The 25,567-nt window shown below is 41.7% G+C and overlaps 1 long non-coding RNA gene across 4 annotated transcripts in view; it reads right to left on the bottom strand.

The window, feature by feature from the left end:
- Window positions 1-25,567, bottom strand: part of LOC110403762 — a 52,678-nt gene that overhangs the window by 10,935 nt on the left and 16,176 nt on the right. For 2 of the 4 annotated variants that reach the window (XR_002441822.1, XR_002441823.1), the window contains 7 exons: window positions 21,688-22,403; window positions 17,528-17,853; window positions 12,161-12,432; window positions 11,486-11,551; window positions 9,208-9,517; window positions 2,566-2,720; window positions 1,073-1,159 (listed from right to left, as the gene is read on the bottom strand). This is a non-coding gene — a long non-coding RNA (uncharacterized LOC110403762). The remainder of the gene's footprint in view (window positions 1-1,072; window positions 1,160-2,565; window positions 2,721-9,207; window positions 9,518-11,485; window positions 11,552-12,160; window positions 12,433-17,527; window positions 17,854-21,687; window positions 22,404-25,567) is intronic. The other 2 variants (XR_002441825.1, XR_002441824.1) reach the window with 2 other exon arrangements.

Here is a 25,567-nt window from a genome sequence, read left to right as displayed (position 1 = left end):
CAAGGTAGAACCCATAAACACTGACATTTACAGCAAACCCCACCATCTTTATTTTTAGCCTTCTCTTTGATGCTAGCATCTCAGTATTATCTCTTGTCCTCACTGACAAGCATCCTGATAGCCAATGACAAAGACTTGGTGTAGTAACAATAAACACTGGAATAGCTGAAACTGTCCTGGATGTCCTTTAGCAAGACGTCAGCACTGTGAAGTGAGGTATGCGTCAGCAGAATTAGCAAAATAAATGTGCCAGGGACTGGTTCTCCTTTCCTCTTCTGTTTAAGTAAACCGTTAAAAGACAAATAAAGCTCCCCCTCAGAATGGAACTGAAATGCAATACGGAATGATTCACACCAAATAAATAAATGCTTTTCAGTTGCAATCATTCCCTATTGAGTTGAAGTGGTATAATGCTGTTTCAATCTCATCACTTCCAGAAAGCATGCACAAACAAAAGAGGTGATTTTAACACTTGGAGGTGGAATGGCAGCTCACACAGAGCATCCAGCTAAACCATCAGGAATAATTTTATGATGACAGAGCTGAAATCTACGCCAGTTTACAGCTTCCTCTACAATTAATTTCATATCTCTACTTCATTCCCCCCAAAATTGACCCTGAATAATAATTCCCATGCATTTCATCTATCTGCAGTTTCCATGGGATTTGACACTGAATAACTCAGAATACAAAACTTCTTAATGGCCATTTTGAGCACAAATGCACGCGTAGGAATGCTCCCCACCTAATGCTGAAACACAACTGCTTCTCTGGTGATCAGTGAAAGCAATCTGACAGCTTTGTAGCAACACTAAATAGTCATTCATCTACTTAGCAGAGAGCAAAAACTGAAGCAGTAGGAACGCACAACGTTTGAATCAGCATTTGTTAGCAAAATGTTTCTCTTGTGACATACAGATATCCTACTAACTGCAAATATTCTTAACTTTGATCATAGTTAAAACTGTAAGCTCGGCCAAAAGGGCTTCACCACACCGTGACTGGGACGGGGATTTTGTTAACAGTGGCAGTGAGCTGTCCCTGTGTGAACGACCACTCCTGTTGGCAGTACCTGTATAGTTACGTGGGGGGCTTCCTCTCATAACCGCCAGGCTCCTTCTCTGAAAGCTTGTTATGTGTACAACAGGAAGCTCCAGTCCTGCAAAACATACATATTCCGATGAGATTGCAGTCTGAGATGCTGCGAGTCAATGACACTGATTTGTCACATACAGTTTCCATTCTGCCTAAATGAATCTCCTTCCCCTTAGACTCAGCCCCCAGTGAAAACACTTTGCTTGGGGTCTGCATTTGTTCTTTCCTTTACTTCTTTCATATTCCTTGAGATGTGAGAGCTGATACTCCCATGGAACAGAATCTAATTTCACAGGATGTCCTATTGATTACAGCAGGGTCATTTGACATCAGATGCAGCATGTATATATGTTATAGCTGGCACTTCAGCAGTTTGCCTGTGTTGGCAAACAATTCTGCTGTGGAATTTGCTCATTAAAACAGCAGTAAAAAGCAGACCTAGGTGAGATGTGAGTGCATTCAAGTTTTTGGGTATGCTTAAATAATCAAAACAACATGTAGAATATTTTTCTGAATTATTTTTAATAACACAAAGGTGTATTTTTAGTAGTATTTGAAGTTCAGTTTTTAATTAGGTTTGGGCTCTATGTTAAGCCTTTCCTTAGTAAAGAGAAACAATAATCTCTGTACGTCCCAGTGGTGCTCATTTCTGATGCAGACTCGCTGTCAAACTGACAGCACGCTGCAGAAATACATACAAACAGAAAGCCTTCATATACCAGGAAATTAACAATTTAGCAAGCAGGATATATAATTCATACAGCCTAAAAAGACAGTAGGCTCCAAAAACTAGAAACACCCTGCCAGTTTGAGGTTTGTTTTTTTTTAATTTTAAGACACTGAAGAACATCCTATTGAAATATTACTCTTACATATTGCCAGATTGTCTGAAGTCAATTCTACCATCTTAACTGCTTTCTGGTTTTAAAAAAATAGATGTGAAGCCATTTTAATGATCTATTTTTTTTAATGAAAAACTACACAGAATTAGTTGCCATTATAAAATGACGCATCAGACTGCTTAAAATTTAGTTCTATACATACACATAAGTTATCAGAGTTGAAAAGTCTAAAGTTCTAAAGAGATCAGTTTTCGTAGTACCCAGTTGTTCAGCAATAAACATGCTGCACCTCTCGACTAGGAAGAAGCAGATGAATTCTTTCAATTCTCTTTGTAATTTGGATCCAAATCCTCCTGAAGCCACTGGAAATTTCTGTTAAGACAGCTTACTGGGACTTCATTCTACACTGTCTCACTGAGGTGAGTTGTTATTTCATCTTGTTATTTCAGGACCTCCAATCTCAACACTACAATCTGTAAAGCCTTTTCTTCCCTTGAAACTGAGGTTGTATATTAAAAAGAGAGCTATTGGATAGCAACAGACACTTGTTACTGGTCCATGGCAAGATTTCAAACTCAATAAATTCTAAGTGTATACTTTCAGTACATTTTGAGATAAGAAAACATACCGATGGTAAAAAATGTCCTTAGGTGACACCAGTAATGAAGGAGATTTGCTTCTGACAGGCAAAAGGCTAACTGCCATTCTTGCTCTTGCAGGTGTGCTCTCACAAGGCTGGGAAAGTCTTTATTTTTGGGGGTTTCCATGGTAATGTTGGCAGTCCTAAATGGAAACAAAAATATTTAAAAGGATATGTTAAAAGAAAGTGGGATTCAAACATGACTGAAGTTTGTATTTTTCTAAGGGTAGAAAGCAGAAATATTGTTGTGCATGGATTTCAAAATTCCATCTAAATTAAATCCAAAGAGAAATTCAGGCACATTTTTACAAACTGTTGTGGGTTTGGCATCATAAAAGACACTTTACCAAAGGCCTTTCAAGGGTCAGCAAATACAGACTGACTTTTCATGCTTTGTTTTCTGAAATAGGTGGCTGTTTTCTACAACTTGAATTTCCATGCAATCAAAACAATCTTTGCAGTGAAAATGGCTTCTGCTAAAAATAGACAACACAAAATTCTAAGCAGGTTTCCTATATTTTAGCAATAACATTTAAATGTTTTGAATGCTTAAAAATGAAACCTAATGCCACCATCTTGAAAAGAAGAAGCCAGCAATGCTGGAGATTTATTCTTTCCTTCTTTCTTTCCTTCTTTCTTTCCTTCTTTCTTGGTCCTGTAAGACACTCTGCAGCTGTGTCTCCTCAGGGTGGGGAGCCCCAGTGCATCCTCCAGTTCCTTCTGGAAAGGAGAGCTCTGGCTCTGCAATGCAGTGTCTGCCATCGGAAGTCTCAAGAATCATATCATGATAGAATCATAGAATGGCTTGAGTTGGAAGGGACCTTAAAGATCACCCAGCTCCAACCCCCTGCTGTGGGCTGTTTGTCCCCACCAGCTCAGGCTGCCCTGGGCCCCATCCAACCTGGCTTTGAGAACCTCCAGGGATGGGGCACCCACAGCTCCGGGCAGCCCGTGCCAGGGCCTCACCAGGCCTGGACACAGATGGGGCCTCATGAGGGCAGAGCAGATGGGGACAATCCCCTCCCTGCCCCACTGCCACCTCTCTTGTAAGAGAAAGGGGTTTGGAAGCCTCTAATGCTGTAACCATGTACAAGGCACCAGCCAGTTTTGTTTTGTGCCCTCAAGAACAAGAGTGCCGAAATGACTCATGATGTGGACGTGAGGGCAGCCCTGGCACTACATCAGCACACTGGTGATGGTGGGACAGATCCCCACTGACCTCAGGAAATGACGAGAGGAAGCCACCTCCTTTCTACTCCTGCAGCAGGCTGGGAAGAAGGCCCGAGGGAGGAAAATGTCACCTGTGCCCTTTCCCTTTGCTTGCTTTTGCTTCCGATGGAAGACAGCCGACAGATGGCTCAACGCTGAGGTGGACTGGGGACCTGGAGGCAGTGCTATTTATACACTGGGGTTGGAAAACAGCACTTGAAAGTGCCCCTGTTATGAGGTCCTGCTTGAAAATAATCCCGCATCTGTGAAAACTTCCAAAAATTGCTTTCCTCAGTGCAGAAGCCGGATCTATATTTGTTGAATCAGGCTCTTAATTAGGTTGGATACCAAGGGAGTTTCCCCCCATGGTACTTCCTGCTCAGCAGCAGTGCCCCCTGCTTTCTGCTAACCCTGATGTGGCATTCTTTGGGTATTATTTACTTTCACAAACACACCGTAGCAATCAGCAGCTGATCCCCTTTCTTCCCCCTCCCCCTTTTCATTAATTAATTAATGAATTATTTTCAGGCCACATTTCTTCCCACTTACTCAGGCTGCTCTCTTCATTAAAACAAGTTCTCCAGCTGCCCCCAGTCGTTTGCCCTTCCTGTCCATTCTTGGGCATGCCAAAACTGTTAGTGCACAACAGGAAAGCAATAGCTTGAGCTATCAGGAGACATTTCCTTCACAGCACAAAACGTCTGAATAATAATTTCAAGCAAGGCTTCACCCATTTCCTGTAAAAGGAGGGAAGTTTGCCTATCCTAGTCCCTCAGAGCTCTTTGTTTCCATCCCTTCATGACGTAATGCTTTCTGCACAGGGAAGATGGATCGTTTTCCCTTAGCGGGACTAAATTCAATATCCTGTGTAAAGATTTGATACCAGTCTTCAGCAATGAAACATGCAACGCATACAAATAATAAAAAAAGATGTGCTACAGTTTATACTTATGGCATCTCTTTTAAAAAATTAATCAACTCTTTGGTGTCTGGAAAATAGCTGCAACGAAAACACGATTGCTAAAGACAACTTGTTTTATTAAATGTTTTAATGCAGTATTAGCAGTGCAGGTGTCAACTACTGCACACCCTCCTGCAATCAGCTCTTGCTGAGTGCCAGAATGCCCCAGACTGAATTGTCCATTATAAGGCTCTGGATTTTACAGGGATACCATGGATAAACTGTCTCAGGCACTGAGTCAGTGCATCAATTAAGCACATGCTTAACTTCATTGTTGGAGTTGGAAGGGACCCTTCAAGGCCATCTGGTCCAGCTTCCTTGCACTGAACAGGGACACCTGCAGCTGATCAGGTGCTCAGAGCCCTGTCCAGCCTGACCTGGAGTGTCTTGTGCCTACATAGGAAAAAAAAAAACAACAACCAAACAAAAAAAAAACAACAACCCAAAAACTTAAGTAAATGCTGAAGAGTGACTAACTTTGTTAAGTATTATGCCACATCAAAGCCTTAATAGAATGGCAGTGCTTTTGGAATTGTTAAAAAGGGAATTATCAAGCAATGTGCATGCTAATACTCCAGAGCTGGAACATTTAGGATGCAAAATTTTAGGAAAACTGTCTTCAAGTACCCTTTATCTAAACAAAATAGATATAGAAATTACAACATATGAAATGCTGTTTCCACTGAATCCTACTATGATGTTTCCTAATCTATTTTTGTTAAACGATGCAACCTAGAATCAAGTTATGCAAATCATTTAATTTTCAACAGATTTTTTTAACAAGCTTAATAAACCTTGTGCATATGACTTCTTTATCACCTGCTGCAGCAATCCAGAAAGCTTAAAAGGAAAACTTGTCAAAGAGTTTAAGTACCTTAAAAATAGCTATTGTCACAATTGTTATTGTAGTGCAGCCTTAATTACATTATTTGTCGTCACACAAGCATAATAAATGTCCCTCTCCATTATTCCAAAGACAATAAAACTTTCATTACATTTGTATTTTCTGTGCGTTTGTCATTTGAAACGTTCAACCCAATACGAGGTGCTACATCTCTCTCACTCTAATTCCCTCGCTTCAATCAAGAGGCTGAGAATGTATCATTTTCTTCCCTCCTCCTTCAGTACTCATCACATCCACTCCCCAGTGTCTGCCTCCACAGCTGGGAAGCCACAGTAGAAGGCGCCTTCCTTCACACAGACTCCAGTCGCATCTGTGTGAGCTAAATAAACCATTTCAGCACCTTTCCGCTAGGAACCGCGCTTAAGAGTAGCAGCTTTGCATTTCAATGTCTCCTGCTTGAAAGGCAGAAAGGTGTTTCCTTGCTGCAGGCAAGCAGGACCTTTGCATTTCATGGTTTCCAGAAGCAATTTGTCAGTTTGGGACCAAAGCAACAGGGAGTCCCTGTGCTGGGGAGGTTCCACCCACCCCTACAACCTTCAGTCATCACTTCTCCCGCGAGTAAGATGTGAGACATCACCACACTCTCTGTGTTTGTTTCAGAGGCTCTGTATGGGTTTCAATCCACTTCACTTGGGGCTGAGGGCAATGTTTCCCCCTCTGTGTCTATCACAGATCACAAAACCTCTTTCTAAAGTAAAAAAAAAAAAAAAAAAATCTGCAAAATACAATTCCATCTTTTTTTTCTAATTTTGTAACCTTAAATTGGGCCATCTTGTTGAAAACCTTCTTTGAAGGTGACTCTCTGAAGCTATTATTGCCGTTTGGGTGTGACTAGGTTACATGTCACTAACAAGGCCCCCGAGTCAATGGTTCATTCAGTGGTTGGTAAGGCGAATCAGTTCTGGCCATCTATCCACAAAGCGGAATAACAGGAGAGCCGGGGGGTGCTCTGAGAAAGGCAGTGCGAACATCTGATGCCCAAAGAAACCAGCTACGAGGAGGGTGGACATGCTGAATACGTCTACTTGTGCCTAATGGTAAGAAAAGCTAATGGTAGCATTATCTTCTCGGCTGTTTCCAGCTTGTAAACCAACGTTTGCAAAGTGCTTTGGAAAAGTGTGTGGATAACATTGTGGACTGACAAGAACTGACATCTAAGTCCTCTGCTTCCCATTATGAACCTATAATACTGTATATACTCCAGCAAACTTCACTAAAAATCCCATGACAATAAGATTTTATGCTGTGGAATAGATTACAGAACTCTGTCCATCTGTCAAAGCACACAAGTAAATGATGCTCAGGCCTAACTCTCTTCTTGTTGAACGGAGATTCAGAAAAATTAGGAGATTCTACAAAGGTCAGACAGGAATCAGTGAGAAAGAGGAGGCTGACATAGCAGTCTAATAGCCATTACAGGGGCTGCACCTGCGTGCTCGCTTCTGTGATAGAGCACACAGTGCCAGAGTGCAGATGGCACTTGCCTTCTCTACTGTGCATACTCAGATTGGCAGAGAAGGTCGAGTGTCCTCTGCAGCAGCAGTGATGACATGGCTGGTGGGGAATTGGGGGATGTGATACAGACACTGCCCTAACAGAACAATGTCAGTAGTCAGGAACGATCAGACGTCCCCACTGAGCTCACGGAGGCACAAAAGGAGCTGACAGCTGACATTTTTAACACCGGAATTTTCAGGCAAGTCAAATCATAATTTTATCAGAATCATGATATAAACAGTATATCATATATAACTCCTGCCTTAAAGTCCTGCTAGGCAACAAAGCAGCCTCAGAAACTAGATACCTGTATAATCTGTGTCCCTTAAGTAGGTTAAATCCCTCTAACACCTTTCATGCCAGCATTTATTCTGCATGGTGCTCAGGCTCTCATTATGTTTGACATTTTATCTCCGTTATTGAATTGTCTTTTCCTTGTTTTGCTCATTCACAGTGCATACTGGCCAGCCTACAAAAGGTAATTTGAGTGTTTTAAACAAGACTGATATATTTTGACTGTGTCCTCGCTGACACAGAGGACTGTAATGCAGCCAGCTGTTCATTGTTACTATATTAAATAAAGTAAAATTCCCTTGCGATATATATCTATACTAACAAATGATGTAATGAAGCTCTGGCCATGTGAAAATCCTGTCATGATACCACCCAGCATCCCCATGAACAGCCAAGAGGCCAAATCACTTGTCTGAGAAGCCCCGTTAACACGTCGCCCTTACAACCCAGAGCTGTAATTGGTTTAACCTGACACGCTGCTCATTTTCTGTCCTGCATGCTCCAGTACACGTACACATTTCTTTCCTCTCTACTGGAGAAAAGGTGTACAAAACAAAGCCAGTTTAACACATTTCTCTGCCCTCTTCTTTCCCCCATATGCACCAGGGTGGCAGAAGGTGCAATGCAAATGGATGGGGGATAACTGGGAGCAGTGTATGGCCCATGCGTCCCCACTACATCTGGGAAGCAGGAATGGAGGTAAGAGCAAGCACTGCTTTTACCAAGGGAATTTGCAGGCAAGAGAAACCAAATCAAAAATAGCAAACCAGGTTTAAACCTTCAGAATGTCCTGAGGGTGCCCAGTTCTTCAAAGGAATACTCAAATGTGTGGGGTGCCTTCCAGCCAGTCACATGCTGCATGGGGACACGGTGATGGAATCACATCACCTATATTAGCCATTGGCTGTGGCAACTGTGCACTGCAATACAACTCTAGCTGAATTTGTGGCAGGTTTACAAAAAAAATTGGCCTTTTTTAAGTTTACGCTTACATCAAATTTGAAACTTTTCTCCCTTGCCCTTTTCAGAGCCCATACAACGTACTAATTAGCAGAAGGTTCATGCTGTCTGGGAATGGTGGAGAACAGGACTGAGGGCACCACAGTGACACAGCTGTACCGTGTGCTGAGACAACGTGCTTGGAGCCAGAACAGGTATCTCCACTAAGCAATGCAGACATACCCCAAGCACTGAGATGAGCAGAAACTGTAATTCCACAAACACCAGTCTCATGCATGGGTTGTGTGGTTAAGGATTTCAGACAAGGGATAAGCTCCCATCTGAGCTCCAGCCTTGCTCTGTGGATATTTTGTCTAGGTGCTATGTGTTCTCTCCTAAAGGGTTCATTGCAAAAACATCAGTGGCCTTTCACTAGTGAGGAAGGGGAGGAGGAAGAGCACCATATGGCATTTCCCAAGTGGGTGCATACCGCACGCCTTTCCCATGTTTACAGTTCTTGGCCATGGTCTGAGCCCAACGTCAGGCTAACCTTGAACCTTGCAAACTAAATACAGTCCTGAGAGTGCAGCTGAAACAGGTGGGAGAGCCAGATAAAGAGCTCAGTTTCCAGAAACAAAAGAAAAAGAATTCCCCCCAAAATCTGTGCTGTTAGAGCTATCCTTGCTGCACTGACAACATTTCACTCTGGAAATGGAGTACTTTCACCACCACACATTGTGAAGCTGAGAGCAAATGTCCCACAGTTTCATTGCCCAAATAGTGTGGTAGGATTCCCACACCTTCAGGACACAGACTGCTGACTCACCTGTGCTTGCTTCCAGCCATAGGGAACTTTGCTGCAGAAAAGCCATTATACAGAACTGCTCCTGCTCCATAGTCTTCCTGGAGATGATAAATACATGTTCCCTTCCTGTGCCCTGGGCGGTGTCTGCTGCGAGCAGTGCTGAAGCTGCCCTGCTCCCGGAGAGCCATGTCTGTGCCTGAGCCTCAAGGTCGAGCTGCTGACCCAATTGCAGCACCTGGGGAAGGCTGTGTTAAAATTCCCACAGGCAGGTACTACTATGGAGCTGCAGGCTGTGATCCAGGATCTGAGCCTTCATGGAGCACTTTTGTTTCTGCAAGATAATTAGTGGTGTAAATGAATTGGCAAGAACCATTTTTTTGCATGAAAGTCCAATAAAAAACATCCTTAATTGTTCTTATGGCCTCTGAGACTGTCTAATCATGAAATACGTGTTCTGTGTAACCTCTATTTTTTAATTCCCTTAATTTTTGAACAAACAGAACTCCACTCCCCATTCCCTCTGGAAGACAGATAATATGTTATGAAGCATTTTGGCAGAAGACACCGCTTATTGTATTTATTGGCGACACAATAACATGTTAAAGTAAAAGGGAAAAAATTAAAGCTGCTAGAAAGAGGTCAAATTCCAGCCATTTCTCGGGAGTAAGGTTCAGTTTTGAAGTCATTTTTCAAAAGAGGTTTTACATTTACAAAACCTAATGAGGTTAATTTGAGACTGAATGAGCTAACCATCGGTTTGGCATTCTGGACACCACCAATTTATCGCTTCCCACAGTGAGAAAATATCATTTGTCATCTCTCTTCTGCTACCCCGTCAAAAGAATCATTTCTACTTCAGACAGAGGCTCTGACTTCCATGCTCCTGAAAGCTTGTGCTGTTCCATCGTCTTAACTCTGGATAAAGCATCTCTGGGAAGATCACTGCCTTGATGTGAGCAGTTCTGGGTCTCAGCTGCTAGTGCAGGAGCACTAAGCAATCTGCTGCTGCTCACAGCCATGGGACTTTATTGTTCTGTTCTCCGGTATCACTTTTAGAATAACTCCCAGGAGGTGCTGAGTTTGAGTATTTCCAAAATTTGCAGGTTTCATACTGTGGCTATGAACATATATAAATTCTATAGGGTAGAAAAGGAGAAAACAACGGCTTGCCTTCCAGCTCTTTGTCACAGAGCTGAATCGCATTGCCATGTTAGAGTTGCTCACTGCCGTAAGTTGCATGAGGCTCATGGTTTCCACACACTTCCTACTGTGCTCCTCTCCTGCCCAGCCCTGCCCAGCCAAAGCCCATCGTCAGAGCTTCCACGGAGTGAGAGCTGAGAGGGGCCGCAGCTCCGACACAGATGTTTATTATTTGATTAATTAACTCTAGCTTGGTGTTAATCACTTGCACATTCAGACAGTGGAATCATACAGGAAGAGGACAATATAAAGGAAAATACCCACAGTGATGATTTCCATTTCAATGGGAGGAAAAAAAAAAGAGGGAAAATTTCAATCTGAAACCTGTGTGCTTTGTCCATGACTCAAACCTGCCAGTATTGCTGGTTTCCATCTTGCCGCTGAAAGCCAGCACGTACACGGTCATTAATCATGGTGAAGACCCAGGGTGAGCAGTCCTCCTGCCCTCAATGGATGTTCCTTATCATGAGGCTCCACCATGACAGTTTTCCCCTTTCCCCATTCCTGTTTCTGCCTGCTACACAGAGCACTGATGAACCAGCCAGCATCCCCTTCTGCCCACCTCTTTTCAGGTGCGCCTACAGAAGGATCTGCTTTGTTCTTGGGTATTTTGCTGTCTGGACCACAGTGTTTTGAGCTGCTGCTGCTTCAACTGTGAGAAAATAGCTAATGCAGTACAATGGCTATCTCCACCCTACAGCCTGTGGTTTTCCAAAACCACAAAACATGACGACATGGCAACCAACTTCCCTACTCTTATACATATAAACGTATATCTAAGTTTGTATTACAGTCTATTCATAATTAAATGGACAACGAACAAATCTACTAATTACAAGTTTTACACAGAAGATTTTGGTATAGGCCCCTTTGGATGCAGCCTGCAGAACTTCAAGAACTTTGGGAGGAAAACCATCAGGAAAGATCTCAGTTACATGGTTAAATGCACTTATGAAACTGCCTGACCAAGTAACTGCACACTGGCTTGAAACTACAGCTGCGAGCTGTACAAAGGAAATGACGACAGGATATAAAGGACTAGGGAATATTCAGTATTTACTAAACAAAGATCTTCATTTGAGTGTGTGTCCAGTCATACCGTAAGTATTTGACAGAAATGGCTCCCTGAGCTCGGACAGGTCACAGAGTCATTGCTGTTATTTCGCTGTGCACATGCAAAAAAAAAAAAAAATCACTTTGCATTAGTATGCTTGCAATAGCAGATTTTTTTTCCTTCTTTTTAAAACTGCCATTTTAAGCTAGAAAGGCTTGAAAGGCAAGCCAAAAGGCACTGGCAAATATGGGAATAAGACCTGAAACCCTGAAAACCCCACGATCATTCTGAGACATACAGTTCACACCTTAGTTTTTCCAAGGAACTCTCTTCAGAAGAAACACTTTCAAGCCCAGGCCAAAACTCAGGTTAGAATCACACCAACTTGCTGAAAGGGATTTTACAACTTCATCTGACTTCTGGGGTAGCCAGAGAGCAGTTCAGTAATCTTTAATATTACCAGATGAGAGCTGTTCTTATAACACAGTATGTTACGTCCTTTTCTTGGGGTCTGAAGAAAAGGGCTATTGTAAAACATTATTATTTATGAACTGTGTTGCAGTGTTTGCCAGACAACAGTGTACAGGCAGCCCCATCTCCAACCAGGCAACACGGAGCTCGGGGCAGCAAGGACAGGCTGCCACCTCTGAGGAGCCTTCAGTCTGAAGAATCAATAGAGGCAAAGGGCCAGAGATGGGTAAAAGTGCTTTGATGACTTACCCAGCTTCAGAGCTAAAGTAGACTCCACTGGAAAGGGGAGCTCAGGTGGCCCCACACTGATGATGGACTTGTTTCTGTTTGCAGTTTTTTCTGCTCTCATTTTACAAAGGGCTTCTGTCGTCATTGCATTCCCTGAACTTTCCCGTCCTTGACTTTTGCTCAGATGCACCTCCACTTCTTTCCTCAGCTGCTACTTATGCAGCAGTAGGAACAAACTGACAAGCAAACATTTGCTGCCGGATCAGTGTAAAAAATATTTGCTTGATTCCCAACTGCGATGGATTGAAGAGACAAAAAATAGCAGTGAGTCAAGTTTTATATACTTTTTCAATACCTTTAAAATGCAACCGGTTCTACTTTCACCTTCATAGTTCAACTAATATGGAACTCCAGAACAGATTTGTTCTCGTGCAGGTAAAGCCCAGCCCCTCTCTAAGACCCCACTGTGCTCCATTGCTCTTTTACCCTGTGCTTAACATTCAGCCCAGGGCAGCTGTGAGCTACAAGGGCACAGATGAGGAAGTTGTGCTATTTGTGCCTTTCAGGATTGCTAATTTTCTCGAGTTGACAGCCCAAGACTAGGTGAAAATGTGTTGTAGGAGAATTTTTTTTTTTTCAAGTAGTGCTCATGCATGTATAGCAACAGAAATAGCTGCACAGCATCTGGTACAGGGACCCCAATCATTATTTGGTTGTTAGCTTTTTATTTTATGATCTCATTTTTCCTTGTATGTGTGGAAATATCAGTTTCACTCAGCCCTACCAGTTTGTTCCAAAGTCAGGGGAAATGAAATACAGTATCGAACAACACAACAACATGTCAGGAAAAAATAAATGGAATGGCTTTGTGGTGTCAGCTTGTGAAGAAATGAGATGAAATATTTTTTCCATGTGCTGAACGAGCCCAGACAAAATCTGTCTCGATACTAGGCTCACTGCAACCTGCTTGTATCACACTGGGAGACATGAGAAGTCTGTTTTATGGCAGGTACTCAACCATGCTACACACTCTGAAAAACACTCCCTTTTCTAAGAACAAATTTTTTCACAGTTAGATAAGATAGAATGGAAGATGTTTGCTGGAGCCTTCTGGTATAGACAAGCATGCTGGCTGTGACTTTAGTCACCAGAGCTCTTCCTTAGGCTCTAACTCCTCTTGAATCAGAACTAAATGAATAAACCCCCAAAAAAGGAGAATTCAGAAAACAGAGTGCTAGTTCTAGATGACATCATACACTGGAGAAAGAGTTCTGGGTGATTGCGGGTTACTGGAAGTCTATGGTGGGTGGATATAAATGTGATTTTTTTTTTTTTTTCCCCAGGCTGAGGATGCTTCTAGCTCCCACTAAGTTGATTTCAGGTAAATATGTATTACTTAAGGCTCAACATTTTGGCTCACAGAAACTTCAGGTCATTACTTCTAATTAAGACAAACAAAACCCTCTGAAAACTTTATGGTATTCCAAGGAGAACTCTCACCCATGAGTAAAATGCTCTTTTTCCCATCTCTGACCTACCCGCATTCCTGTGAATTTCATTCACTATCAAACCACTCTCAAACGGGTAAGGGCATTTTCTGCAAACATCATGCACATTAACACCCCTACAAATGCTTATTCCACGGTTACATTCCAAGCACTAGCAAGACACTTTATTCACTGCAGTAACTGAGAGCACCGCCCGTTCCCACTGTATCTCCCAGGCCACAATCGCGGGTGTCAGATGTGTTTTTGCTAACGAGCCTGTGGAACTGGTGAGCAGAGAGCTTTCCCACCCTTCCCTTCTCCCAAGCATCCGTCAAGCCGCAGTTTCAGAGCGGCCACACCCTGCTTGTTATTGTTGAAGTCAAATATTAAAGGTGGGTTCTTTTTATATTTTCCTTAGCCTTTCACCTTTATTTAAAGCAGAGTGCATTCAAGGGACATCTGTGTTCCTGGCAATAACATCACGTGAGGGAGCTTTCTATAAATACCACCGCTATTAAATAAACTGCGGGAGCACGGCATTCACTAGCACGATGAGTCCAGTGTTGTAGTATTTATTCTTGCCAGAGCTGACTGTTAGTGAAGCATCCTTTTATTTTCATTTTGAAACAGTATTTTTAATGTGCAAATGAAACTGAAAGGTGAGATACCAGAGATGCGCTGCCAAATCTGCCAAATTTCCTGGACTACACTGGCAGGACAGCCAACATCCAGCAGTGGTCAGTAACACCTAGCTAGTTCACAAAAGTGTTGTGATGGTTAAAACATTCGTGTGAGTAAAGTACATTAAGTTTCTCTGACTGAATGAGTCATTCCAATACAGAGATTATTTCAATTTGAGATGTTTGGCATGTGAAGGAGTAAGGTAAATACTAGATCATGTTCTTCTGTTTTCACAACTGAAGAAATGTGAACTCCATAAAACAGAGTCCAGACTTCCAAAGAGCTACAGAAAATCCATCCAAGTATACATTTATAGCAGCTTTGTTGGAATAACGTGGACATACCTCAAATCAGGTATAAATGGTCTTGGTCAGGGTTGGCCTAGGTCTAGTCAAAACTGTGATTTACTGAGGAAATTTAGTAAATTATCTTCCCAAGCTCCTTGCTCTGTCTCTAAACTATTACACTTAAATAAACTCTCTACATAAACCCATCTTGAATGCTCTAAAGAAATGACTGCAGTGAAGACAATATAATTTAATCAAACAACATGAAAAAAATGAGGTTTGTCTGGAAGAAACAGACACAAGAAAAAAGAGCATAAGATGACGTAGGAAGTGATAAGAGACATGATTTCACCAAGAGGGCCCAGAAACAGCAAAGAGATTATGGAAGAAAACCTGTAGAGTTGATTAGAATAATACATTGTTTTCCTATTCCCAAATATCCTGTGGAATTTAATAGACATGTTGAAAGAAATAAAGTGGTTTTTTTTTTGCTCATCACATGAGGGAGTTTAAAGAGAACTACGTAAGCCACAGGTTAGCCAATATTAAGCACACAGGTTTCCCAAGCATAATGCCTACTGTCCAAGTGATGTTTTTATGTAATGTTAGAAGTTCCTACTGTATACAACATTCCTTTAAGGGAGAAACTGATTCAGCTGAGAGGCATGAGTGTTTTAAGAGATTTGTACAGATGCTGGAAACACATATAACTCAGAGGTGTCTGTTCAAACACTGGACCCATGATTCTAACTGTATGCTACAGAAGGAAAGCTATGTGACTTCTGAAGAACAACTGGAATAAGGATATCTAAGTCTTATTGTGCTGGCCCATTCAAATTAGGTCTAAAATACTCATCGCTTTTCTCACTTTATTCTCTGGAAAACCCATAACACATCTCTTTGAATAAATTTACTTTAAAAAAGTGCAAGAAAGAGGAATCAGGAGTGAATAGAGAACAAAACAGGAAATCTCCTTGCCACCATATAAATCCATGACTGACCCACACCCTGAATGATGTGTGCAGTTCTGGTGCCCTCATCTTAAGAACTCGCAAATGCTCTGAGCAAGGTAGCAAGGATGATTAAAGGTTCGGAAAAGCTTTCACAAAAAAAATTATTAGGTGGGCTGGGAATCTTCATGCTGGATAAAGAGGGGAAGGCTGCAAAATCCTTAATGACATAAAGGTGTTAGATAAAGACTGCTGCTGCTTTCAACACAAGAACCAGGCACGAACAAATGAAGATACAGAGAGCCAGATTCAAAGAAGTGTAGATTTTCTGTGTGCAACAGGCAATAGTGAAACTCAAAAATGGATACAATGGATGCAAGAAATTTATGCAAGTTTGTGACAAGTCTGAATAAGTACATGGCAAAGAAATCCTTAGCGGCTGCTCTACAGACAAATCTCAACAAATTCAGGAAATTCCATAAACTAAAAATAGTTGGAACACAGGAGAGTACCTGACAGAAATATTGTATATTCTTACTATTCTTATTCTTCACAGACACTCCTGTTTTCTTCCAACAGGTCTGGCACTGGACTCATTGATGTTCAGTGTCAGAGCTCCCAAAGCAGTAACATTCTCAACGCTCCTGGATTTTCTCTAGTCACTTCAACTCTTCCTGCAATGTATCACTGACTCCGTTGGCCATGATCAATAGTTTCTGCCATTCTTGACATCCTTCTACCTGATGATGCACAAACTAAGAATCCTGAACTGATGGGAGTTCTCCCATTGGTGAAAACGTGCTCCTCCTTACCTTCTGTCTGCAACCGTTCTTTTTGGTAAAGTCAGTTTTTGGTCCTCGGTACCATGTGTGCCTTAACATTGGCCCAGAACACTGGGTGGCAAACACATGCACAATCACAAAAATGCAGCATTAGCACAAGTTCATTTCTCAGTAGATTAAAAATCAAGAATGAAGATCATAGTTGTAGCAGTCAGCTAATGACTGATATTTGGTACATCTTTCATATATCTATTGTAGAGGCATGAAATTGGTTCTTCATGGCTAAAATGAAGATTTTCCTCTAGGTCAGTCTCTGAGAATTAGGCTTCATGTCATAAGAGTGATATTTATAGCTATTTTTTTTTGTTTTTGCAGGACTGCTTGATTGTGCTCTTATATCTTCTGTTGAGATGCAGCATTAAAACTACTGAGTGCTGAAAAACAATTATGTTGGAGGAATACAATTGCCAAGTAAAATAAAACAGAATTAAACCTAAACTTCCACCATAGAGCTCCCATGTGTTGGTGTGTGAGCCTTAGGAGAGGAGTAGGCAGGGTAGGCCTAACAGAGATTTGTTTTCTTTGGCCAGTAAATACCTAATCATTTTTTTAACTTGGCTCTTGTTTGAGATATCACATTCTAGATGACTACCCCTTTGTTCCCCCTCTTTTAAGTCTTCTAAGTTTCTTTAATATATGGCAGGGTCTTTTAATTTGTTATCAGTTTTTTTTGTTTTTTTTTTAATGTTCAGAAGAAGGTAATGTATTGTGCAATATATTAAAGGGAAGCTAAATATTTCTGGTGACAACTCAACACCTACAGAGTCCAAACCCACTCCCCGCTAACCTTGGTTATCCTATCCTGTCTCCCTTAAGCCACACGGATTTTTGATTACAGTACAACCGCAGACTTGCATAATAAATCAGTCACTGCAGTAACACGGCAGTAATGACACATTTAGAAGTGTAACTTGTGGCACTCAGCCACCAACCAGGGGTCTGTGGGGAGCTGTCGTATCCCAGGGAGGGAGGGCTGGAGCAGGCCCCACATCTTCAGAGCAGCCTCACAGCACTGAGGACAGTGAAGCTTGTGATCTCTGTTTTAAGTTAAGCTGTCAGCTTGTGAACTGACATGATTGCAAAAACTGATTTAGACACACACAACAAAATGACTGTTCAGGAGCAAGCTTTTATGATTTACCTCAGGCTGAGCAGTAGCTTTGGCTGGGACAGACTCTTGCAAGGTGCTGGGCTGCGGGGGGAACTGGTCTCCTTGCCCATTCCAGAGGTTCATTTTCGAATCATAAAATCATTAAGGCTTGAAAAGACCACAATTTAGTACAACTGCCAGCCCAGCCCCACCATGCCCACTAACCATGTTCCTCAGTGCCACAACCCCACGGTTCTTGAAGACCTGAATTACCTCCAGGGACAATGACTTCACCACCATCTGGACAGCCTGTGCCAATGCCTCACCAACATGCTGGACTTCTGAGGGGCTTCACTGAGATAAGTCTCCATGGCCACCTATAAAAGAAGGTACCGATCATTTGACAATTTGCCTTCCAAATGGCAATTACCCTTTGATTCATTTGAGACCCTGCCCTATGACAGCACAGCTTAGCTGGAATATCATCTATTCAGAGCCACTCAGTCATTTTTCCAAATTTCTAAATAAAAATCAATACATCCATACAAAAGCACTCATTTGTGTAATATCATTGCCAGGCTCCATATGGTATTCCAATCACTGGTCTGGATTCATAGGCTCCTACCTTATAGCTTTGCACCTACCACACCTATAAAAAAGGAATTACAACATCAGTGTAACCAAGCATGTCGTATAAGCACACTGATTAACTCATACAAAGCACTGGGGATGTCTAAAACACAGCCAAATCATTGTATTTCATCTAAAGCTGCATGTCTGTTACAATGGCAGATGCCAAAATGCCTCAGATGTGTCATTGCTGAATCAGATGATGCTATTGGACTGAGCCATCAAAAGATGCCACCTTTCTTGAGACACTTCATTAAGAGGTAAGGCTTTAGTAAATCATATCATATGGAAAGGAATATGAGAGTGCAGAACACTTCAAAAGGAAGAAAGCAACAACAACAACAAAACCCAGCATTGCAGCTTTAGGACTAATCCACTGTGTTACACATTTTACGTCTGGAGAGCTGTCAGGATTTATAAATGTACAGCAGACACCAAGATGTGCAAGAGTTAAAAGAGCAATTCAAAACTCTTGAACTATATTTAGCGTTCGTAAAACTTGCTACGGTTCATGGACCTGTTTCTTCCATCATTAAATTCATATTTCTTTCAGAGAGCGACTCCCTCTTCTTACTTTTAATAATGCTGGTTTTCTACTAACTGAACTTTCATTGAAACAGAGCAGCCTCTAAAAACTAGACTGGCACAGACACTTATTTGGATTAAAATATTCATTTTCCCACTATGCTTCTTTACACACAGGCTTCTCTTGATTCATTTTTTATTCCACTCTTACTTGGCTCTGTCTGCAATTTCATTGATTTTTTTTTTCCTTTTTTTTTTTTTTGCCATCTCTCTGGAACATAATGAAAACATGCAGCATTAATGCAGACTTGGAAACAGCATAACAGGATTGCTCATCCCAAATATAAACACATTCCTTTTTCTGCAGTTATCTGACACCTTCCTTAAAAAAAACAAGTGTACACATGGAAACAGAGAGTGGCTGTCACTGTGGTCCAGTAGTTTTATTGTACGTTGTAATGTCTGGCAACTTTACTGCAGAATTAACTTTCTATGTATGTACAGAATGTTTACTTATGCATTTATTAATGTGCACAAAAACACAAATATTTCTATATTAGGGGCTACCCGTTAACTGAATATAGCTGCTAATGCAAGCCCATGCTAACAAAAATTGTTGCTAAAAAAAGTTGACACGCTCATAGCATGGGTTTCTTTAACCCAAAATGCAGGTGCCTACAACAAGCGCTTCAGATCAAGGGTATCCTGGGGATAGGAATTAACATTTTAAAATCACTGTTCAGGAAGTCGACTGCACAACTTGCATTCACAAAGTACCGTATTAGGAAGAGCATTTTAATAGCACTTTGAGGGCTTATTTGAGGGTTTTATTACTTAAGGTGAGAAGAAGAGCAAGAACAAAATATTAAGTCCTACACATACTGGGTAAAAATAAGGAAAAAATGTATTAAAAAGTAACTATAATTTTTCTACTGCAGTCACAAATTTATATCTGAACTCAAGTGAGGTTGCTCAAGCTCTTCCTCACAAAACTGATTCCATACAGGAAAGACAGATGCCCTAAAAGGAATCAAGTGAGTGCTGTTGACAGGACGGTAGGTTGGGATACCAGACAGGAGAACTTTGGCTTCAGCAGCCATTTCAGATCGCTATAGCTGCAAACACACAGACTATAAAAAGGAAAAGTACACCAGTGACAATATTATGCTCTGGGCAAGTTTCCTTAACCTATTTATACCAGGTTGTAATTTGACAATAAGAATTCCAATGGAGAGCATTTCATTAACCACGTGTATCTAACACTCTTGTTGGAGATTCTCAGATGACACCTATCAACAGCATCTAAAGTACATTTACTTTATGGCTCACTACAATTTGAAAAACAGCAAACCGGCTTTGCTGATGTTATACTGCTATTTCTGCACTCTTAAGTTTTGGACAAGGCCCAAAAGTTTCAGACTGAATCCCAACATACTTACATTCAAATACTATCTCATCCTGGAACTACTGAAAAACAATCTTTCAAATAAAGAAGGCACACAGAGCTCAGCTATCTACTGAAAATGATCCGACCATCTTCTGAAGAATGACAAAACATTAACAATAGCTTGTGATCCAAAAAATGGATATTGAGCACCAGCAACGTCTGTTCTTGCTACATCTACCACAAGAAAAGGCAAAACCACAATCCCATAACTACAGTGCCTGTTTTTTCTCCCATCTAAATCCAACCTTCGCAGAAGAAGGGTGGGGTTTTTGGACCATGTCAGAGGTGAGTAGGGAGGAAGTGAAAGTAGCCACTCTGGCTCATTCATGGAACTTGCTATAGGAATGGACAAGAGCCACCTTTTCTTAAACAAGGTGATCCCTCACAAATTCTGGCATCTAGTGGCTCATCTGTAAGCAGCCAAGTTAAACACCTGTATGCCAGACAAAACCAGCTGTCTGTGTGGCTCTGCCAACTCATCTGCTCAATATACCTCCTTCTAGTGGGCTATGATCTTTCAGTAAATACACAGTTCAAAAACAAGTGGTTTTTTTTTCTTTTTTTTTTTCTTCTTTTTTTTTCCTCCTGTTCTCTAATCTTACTTAGGACCTCAATTTTCAAAGAAGCCATTGTAAACTACGATAACTCTACCTGTATTATCACCAACAACTGGGCATCAGCTCAGTTTACTTGGCTAACGTAGAGATAAGTAATAAGCACATGAAATGAGTGTGCATTAAAATGCTGTTGTCTTCTCAGAGACATTCTTAAATCCATTTTCAGAAATGAGCTTTTTCCAACTAAGAAAAGGAAATATGTGTTTTCATTGCTCACATCAGTGAAAACCCCCAGCAAAGTCCCCAAGAAACAAACCTTGAGAGAGGCCTCCATTACTCAGCCTGACCCACTATGGCACGCCATTTGTTCTAAACACATGGTAACATTTCTTTTCCCCTCATTGCCTAAGGACCTGCCTTCTCCTTAACTCCCAGGTAATTTTACCCATCTGTTGGGGGAAATATGCCAATATTTATCTGGAGGAAGGAGAATTAAAAAAAACTCTCTGAAAGAATTTTCATCTCTCTTCTCTCTCGTTCTTTTCCCTAGCATGGCAATTTTTGAGGAGGAGAGGTTAAATTTCTACCCGAAGGCCATGGATCAATTTGTGTGCACTCACCTTTGAAATGTTCCTATCAGCTTTGCTCCATGTTTGCTGGGTGCAGGGAAGCTTCTCCACACAGTGAACTCTTTGTTCCCTCTTTGTTCAAACAGATATCTGTCTATTTTCAAATTGGTAAAGCTTAACTAGGAAGCTAACACAAACCAGCAGGACACTTTTGGGGTTGTGTACATTCCCTTTCTATGATGTCACGCTTACTTCTGACTGGGGAAAAACGCGTTTATCCGATTTACTTTTCTAAAATATACAAGCAAAGTACAGAAATTATTTGCAAGTTGTTCAATTCAGTATATTTCAACATCATTTATGGCGCAAAATAAACTAAAAGAGGTGAGGTAGGTTGAGATCCTCAGCCCTTTCACAGCTAGGAAATGTTTTCTGTCATGTTTATGGCTATCCATAAACTGCAATATAAATATGAAACTCTACCTTTAATGTTTAAAAAGCTGATGCCAGAAGGATTTTGGAAGTGCTTCGGTGTATTATTTCGTTCTGCGGTACCTTTGTTAGCATGCGTATGTCACTGGGTTTAAGTGTAAGCTCTGGAAGATAGTGTTTTTCTTTGGATGGGATATAGTCTGGAATAGTAAGCACATTATCAAGAGTTTATTGCTGTCAGCACTCCTAATGATATGGATTCACGTCTTTCGCTGCTCCTGAAACTCTTTCTATGAAGAAATGACTGGGTGTGATGAAAGAATTCTCACATTATTCTGAAGGAAGAATTTATCCATTAGTTTGAAGTTTTATACATGTTATTTCATCATTTCATCTTAGCAGAAGATGGGATGCATGTCCCATGGCTGCGTCCAGTGATTCAGAACTATTGAGAGGAACTGGATCTTTGCAGAGGAAGAGGAGGAAGGACATGACGATTTCTGGTACAGCCTGTCTTCAGGAATCACTCAGGGCAAAGTAAGCAAGGCTTCCCTGAGCAGAAAAGTATCAGCAAGAGTTTGGAGAACTGAGACTCTTATCCACAGAGCTAGAGTTTTTGTTTGTTTGTTTGTTTCGATCGTTATCATCTTCCTTTTAAAGCAGGAATCCGTGAAATCTGCAGGCTTATTTTGGGATAGGTTCTCTGTTTCTTCCTCTGGCCTCTCCTCTCTCCGGGTTTCCCCTGCTATGCAGGAGCAGCTCAGGTCCTGGCAGAAAGGACACCAAACAGCTATTTACAACCAGTTGTGCTCAGACAAAATAGCACCAAATTCATGTTCAGTCTGGCTGTAAATCCTGATGTTTCAGCAGCTTCTGCATAAGCAGATGAATGGCACATCAATGAGGAAGGGTAGCAGCCATCCCAGTGTGAGCTGGGCCCCTCCCTTACTAAAATGCATGCTGACGTTTATATTCCTTTTATTGAAATGCAGCCCTGGATGCAGAACTCTTTCCTTTTTTTTTTTTTTTCTTTTTCCTTTGTCATCATCATTTATAATTACAAATATTTGGAATTAAAATATATGAATGCATTTTACAGGAAACTATAGGAAACTATAGGAAACTACAGGAAACTACATTTTTGCTAGTACTACAATATTTGCTTAAGTATGGATTGGTCCCATTCCACTTAAATTGGAGGAATTCTTAAGAGAACATTGGGGAAGTTCTGTTTCCTCTAACTACAAATAAAACAGAAGGGCAAGAAAAAGAAAACATCTTACCAAAAAAATCAATTTGAACTCAACTTAAAAGCAAAACTATACCCTTGATTTCCAACCTGTTCCACACTCAAAAATATGGAGTGGAATATCTTTGAATAGAAGATAAATTTCTGCATTAAAGTAATGTTTGATTTACTTGCTGCTGTCAGAGTGGCAGGATCTCCAGCAGTGTATCTGCACTGGGATCAGAGTTCACCCCATTTTAACTACTGATTTGTGTGAGGGAACGTGAAGAATTTAATCCAGCCTGCAAATTATTGTTTCCCTTCATTCTTTTCTCTGTGTCGGATATAGTTCTTTGGTGGGTGTTTGTTTTTGCAGCCATAGTGATGAGATATATTTGTTGGCTGCAGTCAAAATAGTTCCCAACAGTTATCTACTGGCATCGACTTTTTATTCAGCAAATCCAAACATTTTGCCTGCTTTACACCCAAAGGGGAAGAATTTGGAAACTGTGGTCCCAGAATAGCTCTGAAGTTATTTTTCTAAATCAGACCATTTTGAATACCACAAAAAGTCAAGATGGGTATTCACACTAACCCAGAATGGGATCCATTCAACATTTTCTTATTATTCCATTACTGAGGGGAAAAAAAAAAAAGCAACAGATGATCTCATTTAAATCATAAATATTCTTCAGAGCAACATCCTTCATAACAATAAATCACATACTTTTGTCACAACGCTGCTCTGCTCCTGCTCTGTTTGGGGTGAAAAACCATCAGTGTATGATCTGACAAACTGCTGACAAAACCCACTTGATTTTAGAACCATATAGGAATCAGACACGTACTGGGAGTTGATACATTTCTGGCTGCAGTGCACTGAAAAGCACGTGGATGCGTGTATAAATACGCTTTGGTAGTTGACTTTGCTGACCTTGGATGTAAGCAATGATTTTGACAGATCTGCGTGGCTCATGGCTTTGCGGAGCAGTTTAACCCCATGCGACCAGCTGGGAGACTCCGGCTGGGATTTTTTGGGGGGTTCTGAATGAAAGTAGGACATTAACACATTAAGCCGCTGAAGTTAAAATCCATCAAAGCCCTCAGCCACCGCAGCTCACAGGAAACTGAACTCCACAGCAGCTCAATCTGCTACAGCGAGCTGTGGCTCTTTGGGACGGAGCACCGCCCATCCAGGCTCCCCTCCCACCATCCCGATAGTATCTAGCAGGCTGGGAGCTGGACGCGGGAACCTCTTTAGGCATGCCGGCAGGAATTGGCAGAGCTTGGGATGCAGAGCACGTACCCACACGAGCCGTCCTTATTCTCAGGGCTGGATTCAGTGCATCCAAAGTAACTGGATTATGAAACAAAAGCAAGTTCTTTGCTTGCGTTTTCTCTGCACCACTTCCTATGGATACTGGGTGCTTTTAGTTCTATTTTCAAAAAAAAAGGAGGCTGTACTGCAATTGGAATTTGTTACACTCTAAGCAGTTAACAGGAAGGGCTGGGTGTGCGGGTACAGAATTCTGGATCTGGGGAACCAGCGGTGGTTAATGATGTCTCAAGTAACTCTGGGCAAATTCCCAGCCACTCTGACCTCCAGCACTGACACAGAGCAAGCACTCGGTTTGCTAACATTCACTTGCCACTCTCAGGAGCCGCTCTAAGCCCTTCTGGGGAGTAGCAGAGCAATACAGACTGGAATTTTTCAGTCAAATCACAGCATGAGGTTCGCTGTTGAAAGGGAATTAAGGTATAATCTTGCTGACATAAAGCAGAATCAGCAAAACACGTTTTGTCTCAGGCACAGGTTGAATCCAGTCTGAGGACAGGGATGATTTCAGGGGCTTCACTCTGTTCCCGGGTTGTCTGCTTTCCAACACGTTCACTTTCCATCCTGCAGAACGCATTGTCACTGCAGCTGTAAGGAGCCCTTTGTGCGGGGCAGAGCTTAACAATGCCACACTGTAGGGGCAATTTGTTCCCCTTTCACTAATGAAGACGTATAGGACATGAAGTGCTAGTCACTGCCTTTTCCCCATTCTGCTGGAAGAGATGGCACTGCTGTTCCCAGTGTACGCAGGAGCAGGGCCGGCTGTCAGAGCAGCCCGTGTCCTGCAGGATGGGTGTTGCTAGCGAGTACCATTGTTTGAAAGTAAAAATAGTTTCTAAACAGAATGTTGTGGGAGGATAGAAGCTGAGTTAAAAGTTGGGCAGTGGCCAGCCTGGCTTTCATGGAGTAATTGCTAATTGTGTAAGCTCTGCCCAACGCTCTGTTTACCAAGGATGTTTTGCCCATTTTAGCTGAGGTGGGGCTCGTTTCCTTAACAGACACAGAACAGCGCTGCAGTCTGCTCTGTATCCTGCTTCGACAGAGCATGCTCAGATCCTGAGGCACTCACAAAAAGTAAAAGTAACCCCCCCCATCTTCCTCCTCTGCGGTGGGCTTAGATAAAAGGATCAGGATGCCCTTCATGTTGAGCATTTACCTTCCCTTATAGTATGTTTCAGAAACATTCAAGGCCAAGGTCAATGCAGTGCTTGCCCCACTTAATCCTTCCTGTCGCACTCAGCTTCAGTGCAGCACTCCCCGTGTTCCAGTTTGCTCAGCAGTGCATGGGAGCAGTACACAAAACTGAATGCGCGTTCCCTGTGACTGTTGTTGGGTTACTCCTGCTCACGGTTAATAATAGCAGCAGT

The sequence above is a fragment of the Numida meleagris genome, chromosome 9 (assembly GCF_002078875.1).
Source record: "Numida meleagris isolate 19003 breed g44 Domestic line chromosome 9, NumMel1.0, whole genome shotgun sequence".
NCBI lineage: Eukaryota > Metazoa > Chordata > Aves > Galliformes > Numididae > Numida > Numida meleagris.
Note: the sequence above shows the minus strand (reverse complement) of the source record. Positions and strands in the feature narration are given on the sequence as shown.